We start from the raw sequence: 9,277 nt of genomic DNA, 5'->3' as shown, positions 1-9,277 counted from the left end.
CACTAAGAAAATAGGATGAATTTGTTTTCAAATACTAGGATTGGACAAAGGGAAGAATATTCCACCCATAATATTCTATCTAACACTGAAATGGTACATGAAAGACATTGCCTATCTCAGGGAGTTTTAAAAGACAATTAATGTTAGCTTGCTGGACAGGTCATATATTCCTGGGAAGGGAAGAGCATATAATGACATGAGAAGCACGAGGCTATGAATTCTGTCATGAGGAAGTAGAGTGATTCGCTTAAAAATGTGGCTGTCACTTGACACCAGGTTTTGGTTGGTGTTTTTTGTTTGTTTTGGTTTTGGTTTTGCCGTGCTCTGTGGCACTCAGTATCTAGTTCCCCGACCAGGGATTGAACCCAGGCCAGGGCAGTGAAAGCCTGGAATCCCAACCACTAGGCCACCAGGAACTCCTTGACGCCAGTTTTTTGTGTGTGTGTGTGGTACGCGGGCCTCTCACTGTTGTGGCCTCTCCCGTTGCGGAGCACAGGCTCCGGACGCGCAGGCTTAGAGGCCATGGCTCACGGGCCCAGCCGCTCCGCGGCATGTGGGATCTTCCCGGACCGGGACATGAAACCACGTCCCCTGAATCGGCAGGCGGACTCTCAACCACTGCGCCACCAGGGAAGCCCTGACGCCAGTTTTTGATGTGGTTTTTCTGTTATCTGATTACTCTTAAACTAGCAACTAACCAACCTCACAATGAGGTTAAAATGAAGAGGAGTTCTGTTCTTTCAAAATTAATTTTCAGTTAACTACTCCAATTAAAACTCTAACTGGAGTTTTGCATTAAAAAAAAATCAATAAAACATCCGATACCAAAATGTATTTAGGAAAATAAACACGGATGAAACCCAGGAATATCCTGGTAAAACAGTGGCTGAGGAAGTCTAAACTGGAGTGTTACTGATGTAGGAATGGATATGTTAATCAAGAGGACAAAAGGGAAAACTGGAATTGCATACAACTATTTGGAAGAATGTAACATATGACAAAGTAAGCTCCTCAGCAAGGGAGTAAGGAAGGAGTTTTTAAAATAATGTCGGAATCAACAGATACCAAGTAAGGAAAAAGTCGTTTAGAGCCATACCTTACCCTACATAACAAAATAATCTTGAAATGAATTTATACATTCATTCAACAAACGACATGAAGGGTCCACTCTACACTGGGTGTGCAAAAACGAAAGACCCAGTTCCCGTCCTTAAGGTGTTCTCAGTGGGACGGGGAGCGGGGTAGGTAAACAGAAAATTACAAAACAACTTGACAGGCAGAGGGAAGCTCAAATTGCCCATTCCGCTGAGGATGAATGGACAGGTAGAGGTTAGCCAGGCAACGGCAGAGCAGCAGTTAGGAGGATAGAGTATTCCAAACTTCCAAATCCTCGGTGACTGGGCACCGAGTGTGTGCCTTGCGGTGTGTGGGGGGGAGAAGGGGGGGGGGGGGGGAGGGTAGATCACAAGACCAGGAAGAGAGGTCGGGGCACAGCAGGAGACTCCCAGGCAAGAGTCAGCAGACCGATGGCAATTTGAATGGTATCTTCAAACCTACAGGGCTACAGGGAAGGATTTGAAGATAAGGAAGTGGCATGATCAGATAGGTGGTTCAGAGAGCTCACTTCCCAGCAGCGTGCCAGAAGTTTTAAGCAGAGAACAAGAAGCTATTTGCCATGAGATCAGTTGGATGGGACTGCCAGTTTTTCCAGGAGGGAGGAGAGCCCGAATTAAAGCAGGGCAGCAGGGAGGGAGGTGGAGGAAGACACGAGTTATTTAGGGAACAAACTTGATAGGCCCGAGTCACCACATCTCTAGCATTTTAATCTGAGCTAGATGCAGCTACTAAGAAAACTTAGGTGGGAGGTAGGTTTGGGAGTAAAAGGTGATAAATGCAGTTTTGGACACAATGAGTTTGAAAAGCTTGTGGAACACCCAAGGGGAGAGGTCCATTTACAAACTTTGTTTTTGTGCATTTGAGCGTTCTTTTTTTTTTTTTTAAATTTTATTTATTTATTTTTGGCTGCGTTGGGTCTTTGTTGCTGTGCGCGGGCTTTCTCTAGTTGCAGCAAGCAGGGGCCACTCTTCGTTGCAGTGAGTGGGCTTCTCATTGTGGTGGCTTCTCTTGTTGCAGAGCACGGACTCTAGGTGCACGGGCTTCAGTAGTTGTGGCTCGCGGGCTCAGCAGTTGTGGCTCGCAGGCTCTATGGCACAGGCTCAGTAGCTGTGGCACACAGGCTTTGTTGCTCCACGGCATGTGGGATCTTCCCAGACCAGGGCTTGAACCTGTGTCCCCTGCATTGGCAGGCGGATTCTTAACCACTGCGCCACCAGGGTAGTCCCTGTGCATTTGAGTCATCAATAATATGAGTGATAGGCATTTATACACTATATTCATTTAAACATAAATATATGATGAATACCTACTACATTCTGAGCTCTGTTCTAGGCTCAGGAGATATAGCAAAAACCAAAACAGATAAGGGCCCTCCTCCAACATGGCCCACATTCTAATGGTGTGAGTGGGACAAGAGTGGAGAGACATAAAATTATCAATTTTATATATATATATATGTTAGTTACAATAATATCTGTGAAGAAGGATAAACTAAGAGACTAGAGAGTGACAGTACAGGTAGAGGGTCAGGCCCGGTGAGGCAAGATGCCCAGGGTACCAAACGTAAGGAGGCACACATTCTCAGATGCTGACCCTGAACTTGCCTCCTTAAATTGTGTGCCCTGGGCACATTGCTTGCCTCACCGGTCCTGACCCTGACTGGATACCTGCTATTTTCTATGGATAACAAGGGAAGCTTCATTTGAAAGGTGACACTTGAGTAGAGAACTAAATAAAGAAATAAGCCAAGTATCTGGAGAAGGAACATTCTAAGCAGAGAAAACCACATGTTCAAGGCCCTGAGGCAGGAGGACACAGTGTATTTAAGAAAGGTCCTCCCCTGAGGATATGGGGAGGGGGAAGGGCAAGCTGTGACAAAGCAAGAGAGAGGCATGGACATATATACACTACCAAACGTAAGGTAGATAGCTAGTGGGAAGCAGCCGCATAGCACAGGGAGATCAGCTCCGTGCTTTGTGACCACCTAGAGGGGTGGGATAGGGAGGGTGGGAGGGAGACGCAAGAGGGAAGAGATATGGGAACATATGTGTATGTATAACTGATTCACTGTGTTATAAAGCAGAAACTAACACACCATTGTAAAGCAATTATACTCCAATAAAGATGTAAAAAAAAAAAAAAAGAAAGGTCTCCTAGAAATCTCACAAAGGAGAATGTACAGAAGAGATGAGAACCAAAGACAGAACCCTCACAAGAGCACAATAAGGGATGAGCAAAGGGGCAAAGAGCCTGCAAAGAAGCCTAAGAAGGAGAGGCCGGAGAGGTAGGAGAAATGCCAGGAGAGAGTTCTGTCATCAAAGCCAAGGAAGGTGCTTCTCAAAGAGGAAGCAGTCAATACCGTCAACCACTGCAGAGATCAGGTAAGACACAGCACAGTATATGGCTGGCATCTGGGAATGTGTCCTGCTTTGGGGGAAAACAGCTTATGACTTGGAGAACTTTCCTAAACTAAGTCCACACCCAAATGGAAATTTTGGTGCACTTTGGTGCACTTCTAAACAATCCTCTGTCTGGTATGGAAAGTCACCATAAGTACTTTCATTTTGGACAAACCCAAGCGATGCAGAAACTAAAAGTAACACTTCAATTTGAACACCTTCAGCCCAGCTGTGGTAGTCTCATAGGAACTGATTCATAACGAAAGTCTCTGAATTCATGTCCCCTGCTGGCCAAATCCTCTCCCATAAATAGGGTCAGTTGCTGAAGCTGCCGTTCCCTATGGGAATACACAGTCTCATTCTCTGATCGTCAACAGAGGCCCAGGTTGGTCCTATACAACACATTGGTCTTAGAAACATTCTAAGAATCCTTCACCCAATTGAATGTGGGTGCCCCCAATCTCATCCCCCTGGGCTAGGTGAGTGGGCATCATTTGTGAACTGTGAGTGAGCATGAAGCCTCAGGTTCAACTTAAACCAAAATCTTTGCCAGATGGGGTACTTTCCTTTTCACTGCAGTCCAATGCTTTGGGGAACTTGTGGCTTCACACTTTTATCGCCAAAATTCACTTACCAACCAAAACGAAATTACAAATATCAGAGAGTATGTGGGGTTTCATGGTTTAACTCAGGATCGGAGAGGGAGACCATCACTGTAATGAAGTCCAACGAAAGGCTCATTATATAAAATCAAAAGAAAGCCAAGAAACTTAATATGCTCAAGCTCACACCTGCCTGTGGAATAATAATAATATCATATTGCATTTTTCACCATTTGGAAGGAAAACCTACAAAATTTTCAAACTCCAAGCAAAGCTCTCTTTTGACTTTTGAACTTCTAAACAAATTTGTTTACTGAGCAATGCTTAAGCCTGTAAAATCACTGACCCTCCCCCCCCCAGTTTTAATTCCTACATCTTTTTAGAACTTCTTAATTTCTATGTCTTTTGATAACTTGAAACCAGCTTAGGCAGATTCTTCTTCAAAAAATATAAATTATAAGCTACACCTGCTGGGGGACACCTGATTCTGGCTCTTTTCTCCTCTAAAATGGCTGAGTGAAATCGAAATGAAGCAGGAATTCATAGTAAAGTGTCAATTCATGGACTTGGGGCTTTGATACTTGGATAAGAAACAGAAGATCCTTGCACTTGGCCACTTAGAAAGGCTCTTGGTGGTGGCCTAGGTAGTAATTAATTCACAGATCCAGGTGTTGTATGTACACTGTCTATGTTCTTAGAGACAGCATGTCAGAACAACTTGAGGGCAAAGAGTCTGCAGTCGCGGCAGGTAAGAGACAGTTGGATTATGAGCATTTCAGAGTCAAACGTTTGATTTGAATTACACACCAAAAAGACATCTGCTTCTTTATATAAATGTATTAAGATGCCCAACATTTAAACACCTCAAGATTAAAATACTTCAACAATCTATTTTCTAATGTGTCAACTTCATCCTACCTTCAAAACCACAAGACAATAATCTGCTTCCTGTATAATCTGTGCTGAAATGGAAAACTATCTGATTTTTTTTTTTTTTTTTTACCAGTTATCTATTCAAATTTCTTCCTTTAATTGATTTGTATTACCGTGGCTAGAAGAGTCCGGCAGGACCATGACTGCCATGTTTTGAACAAAAGCCAGGACAGGAAAAATAGGTCACATGCGTGGACAGTTGGTTGACCTCATTTCCGACTAACTTGGGGTGTGCTCTAATGTTCCCAAATGTGCCCCGACACCCGATAAAATGCAGTCCTCTATGTCGTCAGGATAATCAGAAAAGCCATCTTGTGACATGTCAGCAAGCTCAAGGGCTCTGTAGGCAGAATCTTCCACGTTTCTAATATACTGCACTCATGTGTGCACATTTCCAAAGCCTGATGTTGAACACACTCTAAATTATAGCTGTGGAAGCGGAACCACATGTGCGGCCCGAGCCACAGCATCCTTCCGGCTCTGGAAACCCAAGTGGGTCACCCTTCACTGTGCTTCATGGCCCAAGAGGTCACGGCAGAGCAGCAAGAAGACACTGAGAACAAGACATTCTCCCTCCGCCCCTCGCTGCACGTGAAGCACCCTGAGACCTCTGAATTTGATGCTTAACGGGGAAAAAAGAAAGGGAGGGGGCCTCTGAAAAGAGATCTTGCAAGACTTTTAAACAAACTTCCCTGGGCTGCTCTGTGCCCAACTCAGAAGACACCAGAAAGGTAAGAGGGGTTCTTACTGTAACTATGCCAAACATAGCAAACTCACTTCCAGCTACTACATTAAAAAAAAAAAAAAAAAAAAAAGGTGGGGCCGCTCGGGCAGGGCTGACCAGACCCATTAGCCGGTTCGGGTCTCTCCTGGACAATGCAACACGGGGGAATGGCAACAGTTAAAAGAGCGGGGCTACCTTAAGTAAATGAAAAAGCCTATTTCCATATTTTTAAACAAAGGGGTCCTGCACCATCTGTCCCTGTCTGGGTGCCCCCTGCTCCACACTGAGAGGATTTGCAAGGGATTCAAGTGCACCTTCTAGATTAAATAGTCACTCGGCTGCTTAAGCCCGGTTGCCCAGACAATGGCCGCGCGGAGCACCCCTTCCTCCTTCCTTCCTGTCGAGTGTTCTGCCTGACTACACAAACTCAATGAGCGCGGCTCCCCCGCTGCAAGAAGTGGACTTGACCGGAGCTAAAACCAACAAAGGCAGATTCTGGTGGGAGCTGCGGAAGCGCCGGGCACTGAGTCAACAGGCGGGTTTCATTGAAATGCAAATGGCGCGGCCGCGGCCTCGGCGCGCCACCTCCCGCCCCTTAACTTCTCAACCCCCGCGCCGCGCCGCGCCCGCCTGAATGGGCCCATTGACGCGCCCGCCGTCCCCGCCGCGCGCTGGCCCGGCGGCCCCGGGGCCTCTGCGGCCGCAGGATCGGCCCGGCCACCGAAGCGCTCAGGCCTCGCGAGCTTTTGTCATCGCTTTCATTTCTGCACATCGTCATCACATCCTCCACAGCATCATCGCCCTCCGTCCCGGACCCAACAAGGTGTCCGCAGCCTTGCACGCAGGTTCGGCCGATTACCGAGCAAGGAACAGAAAACTTAACGCCGCTGCTGCGTTTCAAGTAAAAAACAAAAGTTCCAAAGTTCCACAAGGGTGGTTACCTCCTCACCCCGCAAGGATTTACTCACTTAACCTTAAGTATGTACTCACTTAAATCCTGTTCTCTTTTATCTAGAAAGAACCAGACTTAATTTTTTTCGGGTGCTAGATATTTTTTGACTTTGAAGGAGGGAGTTCTCACCGATGCTCCATAAGTGCTGAAATAAACAAAACAAATCCCATTTGGTATTTGATTACTGCCCGCCCCTCTCTCCCCACGCGCCCCTCCCCCTTGTTTTACTTTTACTAGATAATATTATCAACTTGCTGTTTATTTTGTGCTTTCCCCAAGGTTGAAAGTTAACGCACGCTCTGGGTGTTGAGGTTTTTTCTTCACAGAAATAAAAGGCTAATTCAATTTTTTAAGCAAACTGAGTTACTAGCAATAATCTTAAAATAAAGCCAAACGGTATTTAAAGATCACGTGAAGACATAAGATGACCTACCGGCCACATAATTGGCTGCTATTTCAGACTGCTAGTGTGAGAGAGAACAAACCTGACTCCATATTGGACCTATTCCTTTAGCGCCAACATTGTTCTCTGTTGCCTGTGCTGAGTCCTGCAAGCTGTGCGTCTTTGTGAAACAGTGTTGCCTAGATCCTGAAATATACTTGATAGCCCGCCCTCAAGGCTCTGACCTTTAAAGATATAACACTTTTCCCTTCATGTAAAGGTACCCTTCATGTAAAGATACAAAGTTGCAGAACGGAAAATAATTGTGCGAGGTTGATAGGAGCATTGTGAGCACACCCACAGGGACAGCGGCAAGAACAAAGGATTCCGCACCAAGACGTTGGGAACAACCAGCCACGCCCCCTCCCCTTTTAGTGTAAAAGAAGCCTGACTTTTAACTGGTTAAGATGCTTCTTTGGGCCATTTTCTCGGTCCGCTGGCTTTCCAGATAAAGTCACTATTCCTTGCCCCGACACCTGGTTTCTTGATTTACCGGCCGGTCGTGTTGCACGCAGTTCACGCTTGGACTTGGTAACGTTAGGAAGTAAGGACTGATATAACAATAACAAATATAATGGAGTAAATATTTATTTTTAAATCCCTCAATTTTTTAAGTTTACCAGAGTGTAATCATATTTGAACGTATAATAGATGTGTAATTCACTTAAATACACATGATTTTTCTAAAAAGAAACTAAAGGAATATTTACACTCTACCATCTTTGATTTTGCACGAGAATTTTTAAGTTATTAGTTAGACTTTAAAAAGAAAAAAGAAATTTCATAGTTTCTAACAAATTTCATAAAGTTAGAATTTTTTTTAGAAGGGAGTTTTTTATTTTTTTATTTATAAATTTGTTTTATTTATCTGTTTATTTATGGCTGCATTGGGTCTTCATTGCTGCGTGTGGGCTTTTCTCTAGTTGTGGCGAGCGGGGGCTACTCTTTGTCGTGGTGCTCAGGCTTCTCATCGCGGTGGCTTCTCTTGTTGCGGAGCATGGCCTCTAGGAGCACGGGCTTCAGTAGTTGTGACAGGTGGGCTTCAGTAGTTGTGGCTCCCGGGCTCTGGAGCGCAGGCTCAGTAGTTGTGGCTCGTGGGCTTAGTTGCTCCATAGCATGTGGGATCTTCCCGGACCAGGGCTCGAACCCGTGTCCCCTGCATTAGCAGGCGGATTCTTAACCACTGCACCACCAGGGAAGCCCAAAAGTTAGAATTTTTGATGCTCCTAAAGGAACAGTTTTCTTCTGTCCATTGCTTTTTTGTTGTGGTTTTGGTTTGGGTCTTGGTTTTTGGTAGTGCCTCCTTACCCATCTACCCAACACACACACACATACAGACACAAACACGCTTTTTGGCCTATAAGAGATCAACAGTACACCTGAAACTAACACAGCATTGTTAATCACCTATGCTCCAATATAAAATAAAAAATTTTAAAAAAAGGATCAATAATTGTTGGATTGGATTAAACTGAGTTGAGTAGATTTAAATTGAGTTGAGTTGGACCTACAAGACGTTCAGACTTACGCTAATGGTAGTCGTGTGATGGCATTTTTTCTGTAGTGTGCCTCTGATAGCTGTTTGCCCAGTGTCCATTTTTCCTTAGTATAGAAACAGCACCTGATTTTCAACCAGAGGACTACCCTCTCCCATTCACTGTCCAAGTGATGCACATCCATGGCTCCAGGGCCACAGCGAGTCCATAGGATGCCTTTGTGCAAATTCAAGTAATACACCCCTCCCCCCAGGCAGACGAAGCCCATGTGCACCAAAACACCAGGCTTGCCCAGCAAATAGCTGGGGCTGCACCGCCTGGTCAGCTGGAGGCTTTATACAGTTCACAGTTATCCTCAGTCCTTCCTATTCGCAGCACTACGCTCACTCACACTGGCAAATCAGCCTATTCAACTTCTCAGGCCAGAGTGAAGAGTTTCAAAAACAGGCATGTGAACCACCTTGAGCTCGTGAAAGTTAGCCAGAGAAGTTTAGCTGGAATTATTAGAAATGAGGCATTCTTACTTTCTAGTGGAGTGATTAAATGGTGGCATTTAGACTTGGAGCTGCACTTGACTATCACCATCATCAATGAGGAAGAGTCAGCCAAAGGC

General features: G+C 45.1%; 1 long non-coding RNA gene across 1 annotated transcript in view; it reads right to left on the bottom strand.

Moving 5' to 3' along the window:
- Nucleotides 1–3,214: 3,214 nt before the first annotated feature.
- LOC113619088 (uncharacterized) overlaps nucleotides 3,215–9,277 on the bottom strand; it is a 29,915-nt gene continuing 23,852 nt past the window's right edge. Inside the window, exon 3 of the long non-coding RNA XR_003432275.1 lies at nucleotides 3,215–6,871. This is a non-coding gene — a long non-coding RNA (uncharacterized LOC113619088). The remainder of the gene's footprint in view (nucleotides 6,872–9,277) is intronic.

The sequence above is a fragment of the Aethalodelphis obliquidens genome, unplaced genomic scaffold (assembly GCF_003676395.1).
Source record: "Aethalodelphis obliquidens isolate GAN/ISIS:26980383/991018 unplaced genomic scaffold, ASM367639v1 scaffold6, whole genome shotgun sequence".
In the NCBI taxonomy this organism is placed as follows: domain Eukaryota; kingdom Metazoa; phylum Chordata; class Mammalia; order Artiodactyla; family Delphinidae; genus Aethalodelphis; species Aethalodelphis obliquidens.
Note: the sequence above shows the minus strand (reverse complement) of the source record. Positions and strands in the feature narration are given on the sequence as shown.